At 45.8% G+C, this 22688-nt stretch overlaps 1 long non-coding RNA gene across 1 annotated transcript; it reads right to left on the bottom strand.

The window, feature by feature from the left end:
* Positions 1-492: 492 nt before the first annotated feature.
* Positions 493-22237, bottom strand: LOC117074878. Its single transcript, XR_004433745.1, has 2 exons — positions 21765-22237; positions 493-886 (listed from the first exon to the last, which is right to left on the bottom strand). It is a non-coding gene; the product is annotated as an uncharacterized LOC117074878 (long non-coding RNA).
* Positions 22238-22688: the final 451 nt, after the last annotated feature.

Below are 22688 nucleotides of genomic sequence, written 5' to 3'. Positions count from 1 at the left end.
AGGCGTGTGCCGCCATACCCGGCTAATTTTTGTATTTTTAGTAGAGACCAGATTTGGCCCTGTTCGCCGGGCTGACCTCAAACTCCTGACCTCAGGTGATCCTCCCTCCTCAGCCTCCCAAACTGCTGGGATTATAGGTATAAGCCACCACACCCAGCCTTAAGTAAGTTTCTTAACCTCTCTGTGCCTCAGTTTCTCAATTTCATCATCTGCAAAGTGGGAATGATAGTAATAGAACTTAATTCAGCAGATTATTGTCAGAACCAAGTAAAGGAATGCATGTAACGTGCTTATAACACAGCCTGGCAGGTCGTAAGTGCTTAGTAAATATTACATATGACTCTTAATTATGCCCCATTAACTCTTTTCAAAAACAAGAGAGGGCTAGGGTTATACTGAACGGTGAAGGTGCCCTCCATTAACCCAAAAAGCTTCCTGGAAGAGGTAATCCCTTAAGTTGTGATTCAAAAGAAGGAAAGGTGTTCTCCATTATTCAATGCATTTGATAGGCATTTATTGGTCATTTGTTGTATATAAAGCACTGTTGTGGCTGTTGGAGATGCAAAAATGATGACAGAGGGTCCTTTCTTTCTTGAAGTCCCGTGTCTAGAGAAGGAGAAAGTCTACACAGTTGATTCTTGAACAACACATGATTGAACTGCACGCATCCACTTATACATGGATTTTCTTTTGCCTCCGCCACCCCTGAGATGGCAAGACCAATCCCTCCTCTTCCTCCTCCTCCTCAGCCGACTTGACATAAAGACATCAAGAATGAAGACCTTTAAGATGATCCGCTTCCACTTCGTGATGAGCGAATATATTTTCTCTTCTTCATGATTTTCTTTTCTCTAGCTCACTTTCTCGTGAGAATAGTGTCTAATACCTAGAACACACACAATGTGTGTTAATCAAATGTTGAAGTTATCAGCAAGGCTTCTGGTCAACATAGACTATTCGTAGTTAAGTTTTGAGAGAGGCAAAAGTCATATGTGGATTTTCCGCTGTTAAGGGCTTGGCACCCCTAACCCGCATGTGGTTCAAGGGTCACCTGCTCTTCCAGGAGTAAGAGCAGTGATGGATTTATGCACAGAGTGGCAGGAGAGCCTGGAGAAGAAGCCCTAGCTCAGCGGGGAGACCAAGGAGGACAATGTGGAAGGGGCAGTCCCGAGCAGAACCTTAAAACCCCAGGAAATGGCAGGCTGTGTGCAGGAGTGATCAGACCTTCAACAGCACCTAAAGTCACAAGGCCCAGTCTCAGAATCCCCTGGGGACATTCAATCAGCATCTTGCTGACTGACAAGATGAGCTTCAGCCTGTGCATTTAACACTGCTGGGGCTGAGTCCCTCTAGCAGCACCTTCAACACCACCAGTGAACCAGCAGCCCTGGGGCCTGCCTGGCTTCTGCAGCTCAAGGTACAATGGGAAACCACAGATGTCACAAAAATTGGCTCCCTTCGGCCGGGTGCGGTACCTTACACCTGTAATCCCAGCACTTTGGGAGGCCTAGGAGGGCCGATCACCGGAGGTCAGGAGTTCAACACCAGCCTGGCCAACATGGTGAAACCCCGTCTCCACTAAAAATACAAAAATTAGCCAGGCATGGTGGCATGCACCCGTAATCCCAGCTACGTGGGAGGCTGGAGCAGGAGAATCGCTTGAACCCAGGAGGTGGAGGTTGCAGTGAGCCGAGATTGGGCCACTGTACTCCAGCCTGGGCAACAGAGTAAAACTCTGTCTCAAAAAAAAAAAAAAAAAAAAAAAAAAACCTCCCTTCTAAGACAAGTGAAAGCATGTAGAGTCAGGTAGATGTGCCCCATTATTATTCTGGTCATTGTTGGTCCTTACAAAGTTGAAATTTTAGCATCTCTCACGATGGCTCTTCTAAAAAGACCCCATGTGTTCTTGGGAAGAAAGGGCAGGCTCAGGCTGCCTTGAGAGTCTGGCCGGGTCTGCTGGTCTAGCATTGAGAGGTTGACATGCCAGCCTACTGCCCCCAAGGGCCGGTTTCATATGCAAGTCAGGCACCGCCAGCCAAGTGGGAAAGGCAGCCCCAGAGGAACATGTTTCTGGTGACTGGGAAGCTTTGAGCAGACCTACAGCCCTGGCATAGCGATGAGCCTCCTGCACAGGCAGTGGCGGCTGACAGCCAGGCAGGAGGAGGGCGGAGGAGCGGCTCACAGCCTCCACCAGAGCATCTGGGGGCTCAAGCTGCCAGAGGGCCCTGGAGACTAGGTAATGGAATTCCTAAAGGGAAGAAGCACTGAGCTCCAGACCCCTGTCCATGCCCAAGGATGGAAACATTGTATTTCTCCTTGGTACTTCAGGCTTTCCCCCTGCCTTTTCCTGTTCTTTCCAGCGGTTGCCAGGACAGGAAGAGGCCTTTTCAAACAGACTTCTCTGTCTTCCACTTGTTCTGCCCCTCCAGGTCTCATCCGAGACTGTTCTGAGCCTCACAGACCAGAGACACTGTAGGGGTGACCAGCCCTCCAGATTTGTCTGGAACCATCCTTGGTTTTAGCTCTGAAGGTTCCTGTATCCTGAGAGAGGCCCTCAGGCCTGGGCCAACTTGCACCTTGTCCAGCTGCCCCCCTTGGCCCTCAGAGCCAGGTTGAGGTACTGCCCAAGTGGCAGGCATGTCAGGATTCTCCTTCCGCTTCCAACACAGAGTTCTTTATGTCTTAGCCAGCAAAGGACAAGGCTAGCATGGGCATTTACCTCACTGCCTCGGCTGCCTCACCAGGAACGCAGGAGATGCAGATGCACGGATGAGAAAGCTTTGCCTGTCCCAATGCACAGAGATGCCTGATGCCGCCCCAGAGTACCTGTGCTTCACCCACCCAGGTACTGGTCATCCAAGGCCCAGGTCCCAAAGGGGCGTGAGAGGAGACAGTGGGAGAGATAGCCAGGCCCCATGCTGGGCACCTGAGAGGGAGACCCTGGCTTCGTGTTGAGGTAAGTTCCAGAGATCTGAGACTACCCTTGACTGCAGGTCGGCCAGTACTAGGAATCTAACTTGCTCTCTGTCTTTTTTTTTTTTTTTTTCAGATGGAGTTGTACTCTGTTGCCAAGACTGGAGTGCAGTGGTGCAATTTCAGCTCATTGTAACCTCGTGCCTCAGCCTCCTGAGGAGCTGGGATTACAGGTGCCCACCACCATGCCCGGTTAATTTTTATATTTTTAGTAAAGATGGGGTTTCACCATGTTGGCCAGGCTGGTCTCAAACTCCTGACCTCAAGTGATCCACCCGCCTTGGCCTCCCAAAGTGCTGGGATAACAGGCATGAGCCACCGCACCCAGCCTCTGTCAAATTTTTTTAGAGACAAGTTCTCGCTCTGTCACCCAGGCTGGAGCACAGTGGCACGATCACAGATCACTGCAGCCATGAATTCCTGGGCTCAAGTGATCCTCCTGCCTCAGCCTCCCTGAGCAGCTGGCACTCCAGACACATGCCACCACAGCGGGCTAATTTTTAAATTTTTTGTAGCGAGAGGGTCTTGCTATGTTGCCCAGGCTGGTCTCAAACTCTTGGCCTCAAGTAATCCTCCTGCTTCAAACTCTCAAAGTGCTCAGATTAACAGGCATGAGCCATTGTACCCAGCCAACTATCTTTGATCTTAAACCAAAGAAATGAGATTTCTCCAAAGCCAGAGTTACAAGTGATGGGGGTCAATTGTGAGGAACTGAATGGATCTAATTGTGATGGTGTAGAACTTATTCTGTAGCACGCTAAGGTCAAATCAGATCTATATTCTCCTACGCAAATAGTAGGAAATGTGGGAGATTGTGTGATACTGAAAAAAAAAAAAATGGAGAAGGAAGGCAATTCATTTTCTTCACCAGTAGAAAACATCATTTTTGTGTGTATAAACCTGGAATCAATTATTAAACTTCCCTTATGGATAAAGCGTCACTTGTAATAAACAGCAAAGAGGGTTGTTCATTTCACTTAATGACAAATAAAATGATGTTTGACCAATTTGATGAAGACAGTAAGTCAAACTTAAATGGTCAGGCATTTCATGTTGCTGAAACTACAAATCTTGTTAAGAAGCTTTTTACATTTAAAATATGCAAAATGCAAGCAAAATTTAGTAGTGAAAGTAAAGTTAAATATTTAATGACATAATTAAGTCTTATTAATGGTATGTTCTTTATTTTGCAGATTAAATATTCACAATGATTATCATCTCTTTCATCTTTATTACTTAAGCAATGTGTTTTTCATAATTATTTGTTGGTATTTTCATTAACGTTTGATGAATATTAATAGTTAAAATAAAAAATAGTTTTTATTTCTGTTGTAATGACTTTATGGTGATCATAATATATAAGTAAGTGTTTATAATGTGCGCTACTGGTTAATATTTAGATCACTGATTTTGTTGCCACAGAGTAGAAATGTGGATCTTTATGGGTGACAAATGGCAATCATCACATTCTTCCATTACTCTTTATTTATTTATTTAATCTACTATTCTTAATGTAGCTTCATTGTGGGAGTCATATGAATTGCAAGCTCACAATGAAGGCTAATAAGCAGAATTTTAGGCTGAGTCCCACTCTTGCGTTAATAATGGTTTGCCTCTTTTTTTAGACGTCCCGATTCATTTCCCATTTTTATCTCACTCCCCTCATCGATTTGGTCCAGCAGAGTTAGATGGCGCTGGTACCTTTTCCCTCCATGACTTTTAAAGCTTAGACTGATGGCCTCACAGATTTTTTTCTTCGGGGACAAAGGATACAGATTTTTCATCCTGAACAACATGAAGCAAATGCACATGGATCTCCTGATTTTTCGTTCAGACAGTGATTGCAGAGTAACAGCACTGGGTCAGATCAGCGTGCACGGTCAATGTGGCCTGCATATGGCGACCATCCCTCCCTGCACCGTGTGGCAGCCACATTGTCCTGACACACTGGGAATCTTGTCACTTCCAGGGCAGCCCAGGAGATGCATCTTGGCCATCCCCACTTCAGGCTCCCACATGGCAGGCTCCAGACCCCTTCCCAGGCTTTTTTTCTGAAACCTTTAGTGGATTTTCCTTGAGGGTGACCGATAGAATGATGGTGATGTATTCTAGTCTCATGGTCAGGCCTGCAATCACATTTCAAAGCAGCCTCCGGATCCCTGCTCAGCATTCTGTGACTGACACGGGTGCAGGCATTACAGTCCAGACAGAGTCAGTGCTAATCAGAACAGGATGCTCTTTAGCTTCCTCGGGAAAGCTTTATCTCTTTAGCAGGAGCTATCTGCATTTTTAAAGCCACAGCCTGTTGGAAAGAGCTCTGAACCGCAAAAATGTACAGCAGGGGTAAGGAGAGTTCCTAACCATTAACCACCTCCAGGCAGTTAATCATTTCAGTTTAGAAGAACCCACATTTGCTTCAAGAGCAACTATAATCTATTGAAAACCTACTATGTTGGGCTCTTTTGAGAGCTATTTCTGATTCTCACAATGCCCTGCTGAGCGGATGGGAGTCCCCCGTTGTATGGACAAGCAGATGGAAGCTCAATGAGTTACTTGACTGCTCTAAGGTCTCACGGTCAATCATGGTCACAGCTGGGGTTCAAAGCCGGTTCTTTCCGGCTCAGAGTCCTGTGCTCTTCTCAGCACGATGTGATGCTACCTCCCTCACTGCCATTTTTCTGTGTGATTATATGGGACACAAGCTCCAGGTAAATCTGATTGTTAAGAAAAAACCCTAATACACACAGAGGCACAAGGAAAAGGAATAGATCTCACCCTGTTGGTGAAGCCAATGCGTGAACCTAAGGTGCAGAAAGACGCCATTGACGTCTTCTCGGGCCCCTGCCTCGCATCCTTGCCTTGCCTACTCTTTGGCCCTGGGCTAGAAAATACAGTGCTTATTCTCAGATGTTTATGTGCAAGTGTTTGTCTCTCCAGCCAAGCTGTCCTCAGGTCCTTAGCCATCTGCATGTTCCCCAGCTCTCTACAAACAGCTATCCTGGAATAGCTAAAACTGAGATTTTAATAATGTGTGCTTAAACCATTTATGCTAAAAAAAAAAACTTGCCAGTTCTGGCCATTTCCAGTAACAATATGTGCTCCCATCACTGCGAAGAGTCTGGCAATACGCAGACAATGCTACTGAAAGCAAGTGAAGACAGTGAGACGGGGCTTAATCCGTGCCATACCTCTGAGAGCCTCGGAGCCACGGCACAGCACCAAGAATACCCCTGCAACATGACAAGCAGGCCTCAGTTTCCCCCTTTTGAGCACATCAAGGAAAAACATACGTGAGGGCCAGCGCAGTGACTCATGACTGCAATCATGGCACTTTGGGAGGCCGAGGTGGGAGGATTGCTTGAGGCCAGGGTTTGAGACCAGCCTGGGCAATAGTGCAGGACCCCATCTGTACAAAAATTTAAAAAATTAAATAAAAACACAAGTGGACTCAACAAGGACAAATATGGACTCCTTGCACCCTGGGGTGAGCCAGGAGGGGCGGTGCAGTCAGCACCAGCCAGGACCACACACGTGGTGACATCAGGCCTGCCCTCCCTCTCATCTGTAATGTCTCTCCTTGTCCAGCCTGCAATGTGACCATTGTTTATTACCTATTGAGCCCCAGCACCGTATTTGGCTCTGCAGGCAAGATTGATAGATTCTTGCTGTCACCAGCCGCACTCTGATGGCAGCTTTCCAGGCCTCCTCCTCACTCCTCCCCCATCCCCGCTCCACCTTCCGGCTCCACCTTCCAACAACCCCGGAGGCTCAGAGCAGGCCTCCCCACCAGCAAGGCTGACACAGACTCTTTTGAAGAAGCCGTTTCCAGGAGAGGAAGGAGCTGATGATGGATACCCAGCCGGTCTCCACGCTCAGGAACTGCTCACCCCAGTGAATAGACTCTGCCCTGGAAGCTGCTGACAGCAGTAGGGGCCTTTCTGGAACCATCTCCCTCCCCACCTGCCTTGAGCTCTCTGCATCTTCAGAGGAGAGAGGATTTGAGTCTCAAAGGCCTGAGATACACAACGTTCGGTGGGAGGGGAAAGCCTGGATGTAAGGGTCCACTATACCGCCTTATGGGGGAAACAGTATCCAACTCAGAGTCTGGAATGGGGATGACAGAGCTGGAAACCATTTCCATCAGGTGTCCTAAGGCAGGCTGCTGCAGCTTCATGGCGACGTGATTCTGTGTTGGTGCTATGGCTCCGAATAAGGAAGGACACTTTGGAAAGCTAAAAGGTAGTGAGGTTGAGGGACTGTGTACCAGTCATGAGACTGAGGTGATGGGTCCTTGTTATGTCACCAACAATCGATGTGACCTTAGGCGTTGTGCCCCGAAACTCACTAACACCTGCCACTTGAAGACCATGCTTACCATGACCAACCCGGGAAATATCTGTTTCATGAACTTAACTGAAGAGGAAGACGTTTCGGGAACCAAGCCTGGAGACTAAGAGCCTGAAATTGCTGATTAATGGGTCAAATCAGCACCTGCGGTGTGCCAAGCGCTGTGCCGACCCCTGATCCTTTTTTTTTTTTTTTTTTTTGAGACGGAGTTTCACTCTTGTTGCCTAGGCTGGAGTGCAGTGGCACAATCTCGGCTCACTGCAACCTCCGCCTCCTGGTTTCAAGCGATTCTCCTGCCTCAGCCTCCCAAGTAGCTAGGATCACAGGCACCTGCCACCATGCCCAGCTAATTTTTGTATTTTTAGTGGAGATGGGGTTACACCACGTTGCTCAGGCTGGTCTCGAACTCCTGACCTCAGGTGATCCACACGCCTCGGCCTTCCAAAGTGCTGGGATTACAGGTGTGAGCCCCCATGCCCGGCCTGATGTTCTTGAAACAGCAACTCCAGTCCCACTCTGGACCTACGAAGCTCACAGTTCAGTAGAGGGTGTGGTGATTTTTCCAGCAACAACCAGTCAGTTCTCAGATTCTCCAACACCATCTGGGTGTCCTACAAGTCAATTCATTTCTGACACTAACTACCCGGATTGAGCCCAGACCCCACAGATTAAGGGCTCAGCCCAAGGAAACAGCTCCCATTTCAGATGCCAGCCACAAATAGGGTCCCATGTGCTATGGTGTGAATGTCTGGAATCCATATTGATACCTATTCCCCACTGCAATGGTGTTAAGAGTGTTAAGAGGTAGAGTCTTTGAGTGGGGATTGGGTCATGAGGGTGGAGTCCTTATGAATGGGACCCTTAGGAAACAGGCTAGAAGCAGCTCATTCACCCCTTCAGGCATGAGAGGACACATAGAAGCTGCCATTTATGAGGAAAAGGCCCTCAGCAGACATTGAATCTGCTGGCACCTTCATCTTGGACTTCCCAGCCTCAGAAGAATGAACAATACATTTCTGTTGTTTATAAATTACCCAGTCTGAGGTTTTGTATAGCAACCCAAACAGACAAAAACAGCAAGCTACTTATACTTCTGCCCAGCCAACCTCACATCTGAGCCCCCATCAGGTTCAGTAATTCACTACGAACACAAAACTCAGGAAAATGCTATACTTACATTACGGTTTATTATAAAGGATACAAACGAGCAGCCAGATGAAGAGGTACAGAGGACGAGGTCTGGAAGGTTCTGAGCACAGGAGCCTCTGTCCCCATGGAGGTGGGGTACACCACCCTCCCCACAGGCACATGTCTTCAGCAACCTGGAAGCTCCTCGAACTCCATGGTTTAGATTTGTTTGGGACTTTTTGTTTGTGTGTGTGTTTGTTGTTGAGACAAAGTCTTGCTCTGTTGCCCAGGCTGGAGTGTAGTGGCATGATCACGGCTCACTGCAGCCTTGATCTCCTAGGCTCAGGTGATCCTCTTGCCTCAGCCTCCTGAGTAGCTGGGACCACAAGCACATGCCACCATATCTGGCTAATTTTTAAAAATTATTTGTAGAGACACAGTCTCTCTGTGTTGTCCAGGCTGGTCTCGAACTTCCGGGCTCAAGTGATCCTCTTGCTTTGGCCTCCCAAAGTGCTGGGATTACAGGTGTGAGCCACGGTGCCCAGCTCCTTTAGAGTTTTTCATGGAGGTTTCATTAGGTAGTCATCATTGATTCAATCACTGGCCATTGATGGTTGAACTCAACTCCCAGCCCCCCTTCTCTCTCTGGAGGTTGGGGTGGGTGATGCTTGGGTAACAACCCCTGTGAGCATCTCATCAGCCTAAACCCAGGTGTACCAAAAAGGCTTATTATCAATAACAAAAGGCACTCCCATCATTCAGGACATTCCAAAGGTTTTAGGAGCTCTGTGTCAGGAACCAGGGCAAAGACCAAATCATATATATATACAGGTGTATATATATACACATACACACACCTATATATATACCTATATATACACACCTATATATACATATGTGTGTGTATATATATATATCTGTGTCTCTCTCTCTGTCTCTGTGTGTGTGTGTAATACCACAGGTGGCAGAAATGCTATAGAGAGCTGAGGCAGGACTACAGGGAGGTGGAGGACTGATCACTTCTTCTGCTAAATGGGCAGGCTGCACAAGGGAAGGGGCCTGTGGTGAGACCCACTAAGGGAACAGTACCTGCCAAGGTTCATTACAGCTGCAGCATCGGGTGCAGCCTAAACCTTCCCATCTGTCTGACCTTGGACTGGTTATCCCCACCTCCAAGCCTCAGTCATCCCATCTATCAACAGCGCTAACAACTGCAACACTTCAGGGTTATTATGGTGTTTAATGAAACCCTTTAAGTCTCCAGACTGTGCCTTGCACACCAGGCCTTGCACATATCAAGCACTCCATGAATTTAAGCTATGATTATTGAGTAATGATGATCATGATTAAGGAAAACTTCAGGGGGATAGAGAGATACTGTGCATGGCTGAAGCACTAGATATGTAAGTGGCTTGATTATCTCCTGATCCGTGAGACATCTGCTTACTCAGGCAACCATAGGCAGACCACCAGACAACTGGCTCCCAGACAATTGTTTAATGGTCCGTGCGGCAACCTGTCCTCCTTCATGCTGAGGGGTTTTGAACCGCAGGGCTCTCCTCCCTGTACCAGCTTCCTGGAGGCCCAGACGTTTTGCCTAGTTTGGCTGGCATGGGCTTCTAATCTGATCATGCCCCTAATTAGAAAGAGCTCATCTTTGAAACAACAGCCATAAAATAAACCAAAAATATTTTTGAAACAGAGAGAAAGCACTTTGGATCTAATCAAAACAGGAGGGAGAGGACCAAGTTTTTGTGAAGCGGTCCTCTAGCTTCTGGTGCTTACACCTCCAAATAGGGACAAAAGAGGCTGCCGTTCAGCTGGGCGCAGTGGCTCATGCCTGTAATCCCAGCATTTTGGGAGGCTGAGGTGGGTGGATCACCTGAGGTCAGGAGTTTGAGACCAGCCTGGCCAACATAGTGAAACCCCATCCCTACTAAAAATACAAAAAACTAGCCAGGCATGGTGGCGCATGCCTCTAATCCCAGCTACTTGGGAGGCTGAGGCAGGACAATCACTTGAACCCAGAAGGCGGAGGTTGCAATGAGCCGAAATTGCAGCATTGCACGTCAGCCTGGGCAACGAGAGAGAAATTCCGTCTCAAAGAAAAAAAAAAAATAGAGGCTGCTGCTCAAGGGGACCCTTGATGCCCTGCAGGAGGGCAGTGGGGAGACCCAAGGGCCCCTGTTGGTCTGCTCATGGAGAGGTTCATTGATCCAGGAGGGCTGTGGGCTGGTCTTGGGAGTGTGGCCGGCTGGGACCTCAGGGCTAAGCCAAGGGTGAGCCCAGCAGAGACAACACTTTTGCACGGTATGAGTGTTTGATCACTGAGCTGCACCTGTCAGTGCTGGCACTCCACCAGGGAAGACAGGAATGAATGGCGGAAAGATTTCAGGCCAATTGCTCTCCCTCTGCACACCCACCACCCCCAGGTGAATTCTTCCCCTTGAGGTCAGGAAGCCCAAAGCCCAGTGCAAGGAAATGCCCAGCACTCTGCGCTGGGGCCTTGGGCAGGAGGCAGCCTGCACCCAGATCATTACAGCATTATGGGTGCTGCTCTGCCTCCCAGGGTTGGAGGGGCAGGGACTGGGCTGGCTCTGGGCTTGGGGGACAGCTCCCTGGATTCCATGATCAACACTCCCAGCCCTGGGGCCAGGACCAGGGCAAACATGGCCACAGCTGAGCTCACTGCTGCCTCTCACTCTCTCTGGGCCTGACACAAGCCAGAGCCAGGCCCCTGGGTTTTTTAGCTCATTTCCTGATGCCATCTCTTCATTGAAGAAGAGGGAGACAGCTGAGGAAATGCTGCCAGTGTGGGGCCTCGTGGCACCGTTTGCAGTCTCCTTGGCCCACAGCCTGCCTGGAGACTCACACGAGGACTCTCAGCCTCAGAGAAAATGAGATGCCCTGTCACGCACACAGCTATGGAGAGAGTGTCCTCTCTCTCCTCCCTTCTGGAGCTCTCAGGAAGCCAAGGCACATGCTGAGTCTCGCTTCAGGGTACAGGATAATGGAAGCCAAGGACCCAGCACAGACCAGCTGGTGGCCCCATCCAGGGAGTGCCAACCCCACGGGTCACTCTTGGGGACCCTCAGTGGCCCGTACCAGCTGGCCCAGTCATTGCGGCCATGCGGAGATGCATTAACTCCCCATGAGGACTCAGGATTGTCATCGAGAAGTACAGGTGGGATTCTGAAAGCAGACCTCAAGCTGGAAGAGGCTAGCTGCGTCCCACAGGTAGGCGTGGACATCAAGCAAGTGCTTGCCTGCCTGGCATGGTGCTAGACGTGAAGGAAGCAAAGGAACGGAGCACAGACCTTGACGAGGAGCCTGTGTGCTATGCACACTCATTCTCAGATCTCAGCATGCAAAGAGCTCTGCTGATGATCTTTTAAAGGGCAGAGGCCTAGGCCCTGTCCCCTGAGATTCAGATTCATTCTCATTTATTTATTTATTTTTTAGAGACAGGGTCTCACTCTGTCACTCAGACTGGAGTGCAGTGGTGTGATCTGAGCTCACTGCAACATCGACCTCCCGGGTTCAAGCCATCCTCCGCCTCAGCCTCCCAAGCAGCTGGGACAACAGGCGTGCACAGCCATCCCTGGGTAATTTTTAAATTTTTTGTAAAGACGGGGTTTCGCTATGTTTCCCAGGCTGGTCTTGAACTCCTGATCTCAAATAATTCTCCCTGTTCAGCCTCCCAAACTGCTGGGATTACAAGTGTGAGCCACTACACCCAGTCAGATTCATTTTTAACAACCATCCCAGGTGCTTATGTAGTAGGTGGTTGGTGGATCAACCTTTGGGAATTGCTGGTCTAGAGGGAGTACTGAGGAGGAATCCCCACCCCTGCTCCAGGCCTGAGGTCATGGAAAGGGAGGCTTGGGGAGACTTCTGTGCACCAATCCCTGAGCCAAGTGATTTTTTTTTCTTTTTCTTTTTCTTTTTTTTTTTTTGAGATGGAGTCTCACTCTTTCACCCAGGCTGGAGTGCAGTGGCGCGATCTCGGCTCACTGCAAGCTCTGCCTCCCCGGTTCACGCCATTCTCCTGCCTCAGCCTCCCGAGTAGCTGGGACTACAGGTGCCTGCCACCGTGCCTGGCTAATATTTTGTATTTTTAGTAGAGACAGGGTTTCACCGTGTTAGCCAGGATGGTCTTGATCTCCTGACCTTATGATCTGTCCACCTCGGCCTCCCAAAGTGCTGGGATTATAGGCGCGAGCCACCGCGCCCAGCCGAGCCAAGTGATTCTTACAGCTGACGGAGAAGGAGGAGAGTAGGAATTGAGACTGCGCAGGACATTCTAGGCAAAGCACTGGAGGGGCAGGGGAGCAGAGGTGAAGACACTTGAGGGCTATGTGTGTGTGGCCCAAGTACTCACACAGGCCCTGTGCTTGGGGTGTAATGCACTATGGTTGTCATTTTGAAATTCTTGGTAATTTTAGCTTTGAATCCGTGTTTTGAACAAAAGGCACTGCAATTTCACTGTGCCCTGGGTCCTGCCACTTATGGGCCCAGCCCCACTGGGGTACAGGGAGCTACGGGAAGTTCAGATGTTGCTGAGGTTGGAGGTGGGCAGCAGGAGTGGTAGAGGGGCTAGAGAAATATGGGAAGGCTACACCCCTGAGGTCTCCAAATGTCACATCCAGGAGCTCAGGTTTTATCCAAGTAAGGAAAGGATTTAAGCAGGAATGAAGTAGTTAGGCCTGCATTCCACGAGGACCACTCTGGGAAAAGGGCAAAGGTTGCCCTGCATGCACACACAGGGGGCAAGCTAGGCTGTCATGAGGACCAGGCTAGGACACTAGTAGGCAACTGGAGAAGGGAATGGTCTAGAGAAAACTAAGCGATGGTTTGGAATCGGAGGTGGGGTTGAAGGAGAGGGGAAGGCCAGGGTGGTTCCCAGATTTCTGGCCTGGGCAACCGAGTTCCCTGTGGTACCACCAGCTGAAATACTTTGTTAGTTTTATTGCTTTTCATTTTAAAAAATCTGTGGTGGTGTTTATTCTAAGAACACATCACCATCGCTCACATCTGTCAGTAAGAGTCTTTTTCGAATATAAAAGTAACTTCTGAGGCCAGGCACAGTGGCTCACAGCTGTACTCCCAGCACTTTGGGAGGTCGAGGGGGGCTGATGGCTTGAGGTCTAGAGTTCAAGACCAGCCTGATTAACATGGTGAAACCCCATCTCTGCTAAAAATACAAAAAAATTAGCCAGGCATGGTGACAGGCGCCTGTAATCCCACTTGAACCCAGAAGGAAGAGGCTGCAGTGAGCCAAGATCGCAACCCCGTATTCTAGTTTGGGCAACAGAGCGAGACTCTGTCTCAAAAAAAAAAAAGGAAAATAGTATAAAGATTCCTCAAAAACTAAAAGTAACTCTTGTCCTTTAAAAAAAGAAAAAAGATGGGGGCAAATGTTATCTGGTCCCAGATTTATTTGCCCATAGTATGTCCAGGATAAGGTCCAGTTTGTTGGCGAGAGGGTGGGGTGTGCATTGAAGAGCGGTCATAGACAGGCATCTGTACAGTAGTTCACCACACAGGATGTTTCAGCCCTAGACCTATAACTTTGTTTATTCTTTATCCCTATCCTGAATATCAATGTTTTTTTTTTTTTTTCTTTTGCTAGAAACCCAGAATTGACCTTGGAATTATCATTCATGTTAGTAAACACATTCTTGTTGTTTTACCAGACATAAAAATCAGTGCTTTAGATGTGACCTCAAGACACCCTTGTTCCAAAAACAGCCACCATAGGTCTCAGCCCAAATGGGCAAGCATCCAGTGGATCCTAGGCTTAGGGGAAAGCAAGAGCCTAGAGTTAATGCATTTACTATAACCCCTTTGATCTAGAATCCATCTGACAATCCCACGAGGCCAGACGGGCCTAGAAGGTTTTCAGGCCTTCCTCGGGTTGGGCTGGCTGTGCTTGAGCGCTGTGTTCCCTCAGGCATCTTGGGGCTTGAGCTTTGAACAACTCAGTATTGCAAATTAAAATGACCCTAAGTAGGAATGAAAGATTTTAAAAAGAAATTCGGTTTTGTTCCAAATAGGCAGTGTGCAACTGAGAAACAAGGGCTTTCTTTGAGCCAGTTAAACCAAGTGTAAGAGAAACTAAATTCAGCTAAGATAAAAGCCCAAATAAAGTGGCTCTCACAGAAGACATTCAGAAAATATTGCTCTTTTTAAATAATAATTATTCAACAGACATTTTACTAGCACTTTTCTGCTGTATAAAAGTTACACATGCAGAGTGCAGACACTTTGAAAACACAAAGTGTAAGATGCAAACATGAAATCACCTATGAGCCATGACACGCAGGTAGCATTGCTAACATTTCCTCTCAGCCTTGCTTCAATGCCTACATTTAAAACGTTTTTGTTTTTTTGTTTTTTTGGGATAGAGTTTCACTCCTGTTGCCTAGGCTGGAGTGCAATGGCGTAATCTCACTGCAACCTCCGCCTCCGGGATTCAAGCAGTTTTCCTGCCTCAGCTTCCCAAGTAGTTGGGATTATAGGTGCCCGCCACCACACTCAGCTAATTTTTGTGTTTTTAGTAGAGACGATGTTTCACCATGTTGGCCAGGCTGGTCTTGAACTCCTGACCTTATGATTTACCGGCCTCAGCCTCCCAAAGTGCTGGGATTACAGGCATGAGCCACCGCACCTGGCCTACAAAGTTTTGTCTAAGTAGTTCTAAAGCATTTTAAAGGTAGAAATGATGGATTGAACAATAACGCTCATTTGAAAATGAGATTTGCTTAACAGCATATTTTAAGATCTTTTTTCTAATTACAGAAATAAAGAAAACTTGTAAAACACAGAAAAGCACAAAAGAAGATAGCAAAAATCACTTGGATTTCAACCAAAGAGCATTATGATGAATGTTTCAGGGTGTGCCTTCCAGTGTTTTTTTTCCATGTATGTATGTGCATTTCTTATTTATTAAAAATACCAGTGTATCCTTTTGGCTGTTTGCTGTTTACAGAACACACATTTGCCATAAAAATAAATATTCTTCTACAACATGATTTTTACTGACTGCATAGATGATATTCCTTTATATAATGATGTGTAATAATTTACCCTAATCAATCTTCTATGGTGGGATTTGTAGGTTGCTGTAATTGTTCATATTATAAACAATGTCATGATTAACATACTTACGAATAATATCTGATTAGTTTCTTACAACAAATTCCTAAAGTAAAATTGTATTAAAGGAGATATATACACATACATGCATATATATATATAATTTTTTGATAGATAAAACTAAATTGCCTCCAGAAAATTTATACTAATTTATACTTTTATTAGTTCAAGTTTTTGAAAACATGATTTAGAGGCAAATACAATTATCTCTGTTTTATCATTTGGGACAATTAACGCAGAAACCAGTATCATGGTGAGGGTTACACAGCAAGTCAATAGGAAAGGTTACTTTGATATAGATAAGAGGTATCTTCTTACATGTATTTACATATATTCCCATTTACAACAACCCTAAAAGGAGTTATTTTTTAATCTCCATTTCCAGATAAGGAAAGGGGCTCGAAAATCTCAAAGCCCTGACATTTCTATTCATTCATTATCCATGCTGTCTCCATGACCACAGACAGTCTGACAATCCAGCTGCAATGTAGTCATAGACTCCCAGTGTGTAACTCATAGAATCCTTGTGTGTAACCCAGTACTACCAACACCAGATAAATCAATCCTTGCAGAGACAAATATTTAATGTTTAAATAAGTCAACAATCTGAACATTCACTGTTTTGATAAATGCAACCTAAAAGATCTCGTCCCCTGGATTTATTCTTCAGGTAAAAATAGCTCCATGGTTATGCCCTCTTGGGGGCTTGGAGGAAAGGAAGGGATGGGGTTGAGGAAGAGAAAATCAACTTCCTTGGATGATTAAGCAAGGTGTAAGAGCATGTCTTCTAGGTCTAGATTGGCAGACCTCATGCTTTGACTCAGAAGTAGAGAATCTGCTTTGGTTTCCTGACTGGGTTGCCTTGTTTTTCAGCCACAGGGCAAGAAACATGCCACAGCAATGAAATAAAGGTGACATATCATAATAAGGGAAAGGGAGTTATTCCACAGGCTTAGTCACCGCTCTCCTGCAGGTACAGAATGATACAGCCCACAGAAATTCAGAGCAGACTGTCAGACTGTGGGGTTGAGTAACAAAGAGAAACAGGTCTACAGATGACCTAGCATACACTTATTATTTGGAAATTTCTGGATTGTAAAAAATGAGAATGGCGAAGTCTTAGGTAGATCAAAGTTCATTTTTGCAACAAAAATCAGTTCCAAGTTTGCATGGAAGTGGGGCATCTAATTAACAAAATAGTGGCTATAGTGACAATTATTTATTTGGGGGAAACGTATCTATAACTTCAAAGTAACATACACCTTGGTGGAGTCTGAGTGCTACATTTTTCTGCTTTCTTCGTCATCAATTGTCATGGTTGACATTTGTTCTTTGAAAAGACTGAGTGCCAACCATGAGCTGGACAGCCCACTAGGCAAGCACAGTGACAAAAGAAACAAGTGTTCATCCTGTCTAGCCAGGGCACTAAGGAAGCTGCTTATTCTGCTAATGCATCAGCAAGGCCCTAAAGGAGAGCTTCCATTACCTCCTAGGTGGGTGACCCTGCTAGCAAGTTGATCACTCTAGGCCTCAGTTTACTCTTCTATAAAATGGGTAATAATAGTAATTATAAAGTAAGAAATAAAGAAGAGGTCACTGGCCACTTGGCCTCTGGCAAGGATCTAGAAATGCCAGCAGCATAATCCTGCTTAACTCACCTCCGCTACTGTTTTACCTGCTGCTCTCCAACACTCCCCTGCTCTAATTCACACTGTAACAGGAAGTGCTTTAGGTCAGGCATCAGGGGGCATTGCTTTAGTTCAGACTCTAGCATTTACTATGTACCTGTTGTATGATCTTAATACTAATAGCAATACAGTGATAGAAGCAGCAATAGCCAACTGTTATAATCATTACTTTGTGCTTGGCATTTTATATCAATTTAATCCTCATGGTAATTTACTGACATAGGGAACACTGGTCTCTCTTTTTATAGGTGAAATAAGTGAGGCTTAAAGAGGTCTTGTAATTTGGTCCCATAGCTTATAAGTGTGAGGTTGGAATTCACCCAGGAAAGCTGTTTCCAGGGTCTGTGATCCTAACAATTATTCTGCCTTAATTTTCCCCTGATGATATTTCTGCCTATAAGCCCCTTATTATTTGATTAATGGTAGTAAAGGATATTTTTAAAAGCTATTGCTGTTCAGCATCCTTTTTGAGGGAGAACTTTCCTTCCCCTATTCCATGGGTTTGTACTGGAGCTGTGGCTTACAGGAACCCTCTCCAGAATCATCCAATGTCCCAATAATAGACTGATTTTATGTGGCGAATGGCCAGAATCCTTCCCTTTGTACTGACATATACACAACACGAGAAGGAATTTTCCTACTGGAGTTGCTTAGCTGGGGAGGCCAGGAGCCATACTTCCGTTGCATGGCCAAAGCCTTTCTGCAGTAGAGGAGAAAGAGCTCTATAAATAAAGAGAAACAGAAAATCATAAAATACAGATACAGATGAGATATGGCCACTTAGAATTCCTAGTTCCAGTCCAGAGGCCCTGGTTCTGTTAGTTACTGCTTCAATTCTGACCAACCCAGTACTTCCAACTATATAAGCCAATAGAGTCCTGTGCTTGCATAAGTGAGTTTGTGTATTTTATTTTATTTTATTTTATTTTACTTTACTTTACTTTATTTTATTTTGATGGAGTCTCACTCTGTCGCCCAGGCTGGAGTGCAGTGGTACGATCTTGGCTTACTGCGACCTCTGACCCAGGGTTCAAGCAATTCTTGTCCCTCAGCCTCCTGAATAGCTGAGCCTACAGGTGTGCGCCACCATATCCAGCTAATTTTTGTATTTTTAGTAGAGATGGGGTTTTGCTGTGTTAGCCAGGCTGGTCTTGAACTCCTGACCTCAAGTGATCTACCCACCTCAGCCTCCCAAAGTGTTGGGATTACAGGCGTGAGCCACCACGCCTAGCCTAAATTGTGTTTTTCTTAATTGCAATCAAAGAAGCCTAATCAATAGAACAGAGAAGGGGCCTGGGAGTTAGCTGTAGACAACAGGTGTACACATGTGAGGTTACCTATTCGTGAATAAAAGAGTATTAATGAAGGCAATACTTTGAAAAATCACGTTAATAAGAAATCATGTACCATGGTTTGAATATGTCTCCCAAAGTTTATGTGTTGGAAACTGAGTCCCTAAAGCAATAGTGTTGAGAGATTAGAACTTAAGGAGGTGATCAAGTTGTGAGGGCTTTGCCTTCATGAATGGATTAATGCTGTTATTGCTGGAGTGGGTTCACTTTGGAGGGATTGGGTTCCTGATAAAAGGATGAGTTCAAATTCCTTTCCTTCTTTCTCTCTCTCTCGTGCACATGCTCTGCCTTTTTGCCTTCAACCAGGGGGTGACACAGCAAGAAGGCCCTCACCAGATGCAGCCCCTCAGTCTTGGAATTCCCAACCTCCAGAACCATGAGTCAAATCACCTAATCTTTGTTATTCTGTTACAGCAGCACAAAATGAACTTAGACATCATATTAGACCCAGACCACACTTTAAAAAAACATTTGGTATGGCCGGGCGTGGTGGCTCACACCTGTAATCCCAGCACTTTGGGAGGCCGAGGCGGGTGGCTCACCTGAGGTCAGGAGTTTGAGACCAGACTGACCAACATGGAAAAACCCTGTCTCTACTAAAAATACAAAAAATTAGCCAGGCTTGGTGGCACATGCCTGTAATCCCAGCTACTTGGGAGGCTGAGGCAAGAGAATTGCTTGAACACGGGAGGCGGAGGTTGTGGTGAACTGAGATCACACCATTGCACTCCAGCCTGGGCAACAAGAACAAAACTCCATCTCAAAAAAAAAAATATTTGGTCCAAAATCTTCATTTCATAGATGTGAAAACTGATTTGCAAATATACAGGGTAACTGGCTTGATGTTAGGCAACTAGCTGGGAATAAGCCTGGGATCTAGCTGAATTCAGGTATCCTCAAATCTTTTCCAATACTTTTTTCACCACCAACTCCATCTACCCAGATAGGGAAGTAGATAGTCAGATAATACAGAGATAGATGAATGTATAGAAAAATGGATAGATAAATGGACAGATAAATGGATAGATGAACGGATAGAGGTTGATTGGTAGATAAATAGAGACAGATTTAAAGAGCAGGATATTTAATTGTACAACAAAAGCCATCAGCAAATTGAGATTATGCTGGGAAACAGAATAGTTGAAAAAACCCTGAACTAAAAGAAAAATCTAGGTTCTAATTCTAACTCTATGCTAATTAGCTGTGTTACCTTGGACAAGTCCCTGAGCCTCAATGAGACATGCAAACGGGGATCATATATGAAAGTAACTTTGTTAACTATGATAATTTCATGAATATGAGATGCTCACATCTATTTATGAAACTACACTGCATTTGTTTGCTCATATTTGAGGGCAAGTTCCATGAGGGAAGAAATTACACTTACCCCTTGTTATATACCAGTACCAGAGGCTCAATAGGCATTTTTAAGGCAAATGAACAAATCGATAGCATGGTTATTATTTAACTGCCCCTCTTCACCACTATGACCCAGCTTGGCTCACGGACTCATGCAATCAACATGGAAGCTGAGTTAAAATAAAAATGACACATGCCAAGAAGGGCAGAGGAGTAAGAAAATGACATCATTACCCCTTGGCCTGAAGGGTTTCATCCTAATCAACTCTGAGGACTGGCCTAGTCTTCTTAACCTCCTATAATCTCTAACTCAATTCTATTTGTTTTTTTCTTTCTCCCAACACATTCATATTTCCTATCATTTTGGAAATGTCCTTTATGTTAAAAATTTATATACATATGGAGGAAAAGATGTTAGATCCCTACTTCATACCCCCTAGACGTCAATACTAATTAGATTTCAGACTTAAATCTCAGAAGGAAACCTCCCAAACTTTTTGACCATGGAGCAGAAGAAATACTTTTTTTTATTTTTTATTTTTTTTGAGATGGAGTCTTGCTCTGTCACCAGGCTGGAGTGCAGTGGCAAGCTCTGCCTTGTGGGTTCAAGCAATTCTCTTGCCTCAACCTCCTAAGCAGCTGGGACTACAGGCACCTGCCACCATGCCCGGCTAATTTTTGTATTTTTAGTAGAGACAGGCTTTCACTATGTTAGCCAGGATGGTCTCGATCTCTTCACCTCATGATCCGCCCACCTCGACCTCCCAAAGTGCTGGGATTACAGGTGTGAGCCACTGCACTGGGCCAAAAGACAATTATTTTTTTAACTAGACCAGAAAAAAAAGTATGACTCATAAAAGAAAGATTGATAAATTAAAATCCATTAAAGGTTAACATTTACGCTCATAAGATGACTCTACTCTCCAACTCCAATTTAATTAGGAAGTTAAACCTGTGTGTGAGTGTGTGTCACACTTGGGTATCACCACCGCACGGGTGAGATGTCTAGCCAAAGGTGGCTGCCACACCCCAAATGGCAATAATTCAGGATGATAGACACCTGGCAGGAACTTCATGTTCCCAAAAGGGCTTTATCTAGATAATCTGGGGACTGGGGGATGGAGTGTGGGTGAACCTGGGCACCTCTTTTGCTACCTATGGAAATAGAATGTAATTCACATAACCAAACAGATGTGTCATGAATTCCTTGACAGAATGGATAATATCTTATATTTCCCTTGATCTTAAAGGCCTCAAACTGGGTCTGGCATGAAACACACCTTTTATTCATGAAGGGACAAAACATAGTATAATCTTCACTCAGACAGGAAAGCTACTGTGGAGACCGTTTTCACCCCAGTTTTCCCATAGCCTTCTTATTCATTACCGTGGCTTTCCACTCCAGCCTCTGTTGGTTATGAGCCTTACATCCAGAAAAGCAAAAGCAATCGGCAGAACAATCCTAATAATAGCGACATTGGTCTTGTGTCTTACAGTTTGCAAACGATTTCCAAATATAATTAATTTATCATCGGAATCTCACAACCACCAAATACAACCAGGCATTATTCATCTGATTTTATGGATGAGGAAATCAAGGGTCAGAGAGGTGATGTGACTTGCCCAAGGCCCACAGATGGTAGGTGGCAAAGCCAGGACGCGGAATCCAAGATAAAGAAAACTCAGTGGGAAGCAGAAGTTTGTGATTCAATCTAACTAAAGGAATAGAGTAAAATAAAGAACACAGTAACTTTCTTACCAGGAATGTGTTCTGTTTTCCTCTTGGCTTTTGAAAATGAGACTGCTTCTGCTATATTATCTGGTGGAAAACACATCATCAAAGTCAATGGGACATCAGCCCTTCTCTTGGGTGTTTGTTGAGGCTCCTCTGCACGAACACACACCTTCTGCTTCTGTATTTGCCCCCATTTTCCTACCTTTCCCACCTCTTGGATTAGGACTCTGGCTCCCAGTATTTGCCTAAGGCCCTTCTCCGAGTTAGGCAACCTATTTCATTACAATTTTGAACAATAGAGATAATGATACTAGCAGCCACTCTCAATTGGGCCCTACTTATTATGGGCTAGCAATAAGCACTTTGCATGCATTATCTCATTTAGTCTCACAACAATTCTATGAGGTAAGAACTATTTTTGTCCCTGTTTGACAAAGGAAGAAACTGAGGGACAAACAGATGAAGTAATTTGCCCAAGGTCACATTGCTAGTAAGCGGCAGACTGAAGACCAAGCTGCCTGCTTGCAGGCCCTCACCCCTGCCACCACCCTCAACTACCTTTCCCTAGGCTGTCCAGCTCGGATTCCCTGGCCTTGTCACCCCACACCCCTCAACTGCTGGCTTTGCACAGTCCTTCAGCTCTAGGTAATAACATCCCCTCTGCTGGCCTCTTTCCCAAGATTCTCAAAACAGACAAAGCCCATCCCCAGAAAGCAGATGACGTAGTTGGATGCCATGGTGCCCTCAGATCTCTCCGAAGAACTGGGGCCCTCACTCTCTCTGCTGCAAAGGAGGGTCGGCTGCTGCGTGTTCACAGCTGAGACCCTCTCTAGGACTTGCCCTTGGTTAATGGAAGCCACCTGACTGGGGTTATGCCCCCTTACTGGGAGGACCCCACCTTCCGTAATTGGTCAATGCAGGATACAAAGGCCCTGCCTTCCAGCCCTA

This window comes from Trachypithecus francoisi, unplaced genomic scaffold (assembly GCF_009764315.1).
Source record: "Trachypithecus francoisi isolate TF-2019V2 unplaced genomic scaffold, Tfra_2.0 Lachesis_group5, whole genome shotgun sequence".
Taxonomy (NCBI): domain Eukaryota; kingdom Metazoa; phylum Chordata; class Mammalia; order Primates; family Cercopithecidae; genus Trachypithecus; species Trachypithecus francoisi.
This window is presented reverse-complemented; position numbering and strand designations above follow the sequence as displayed.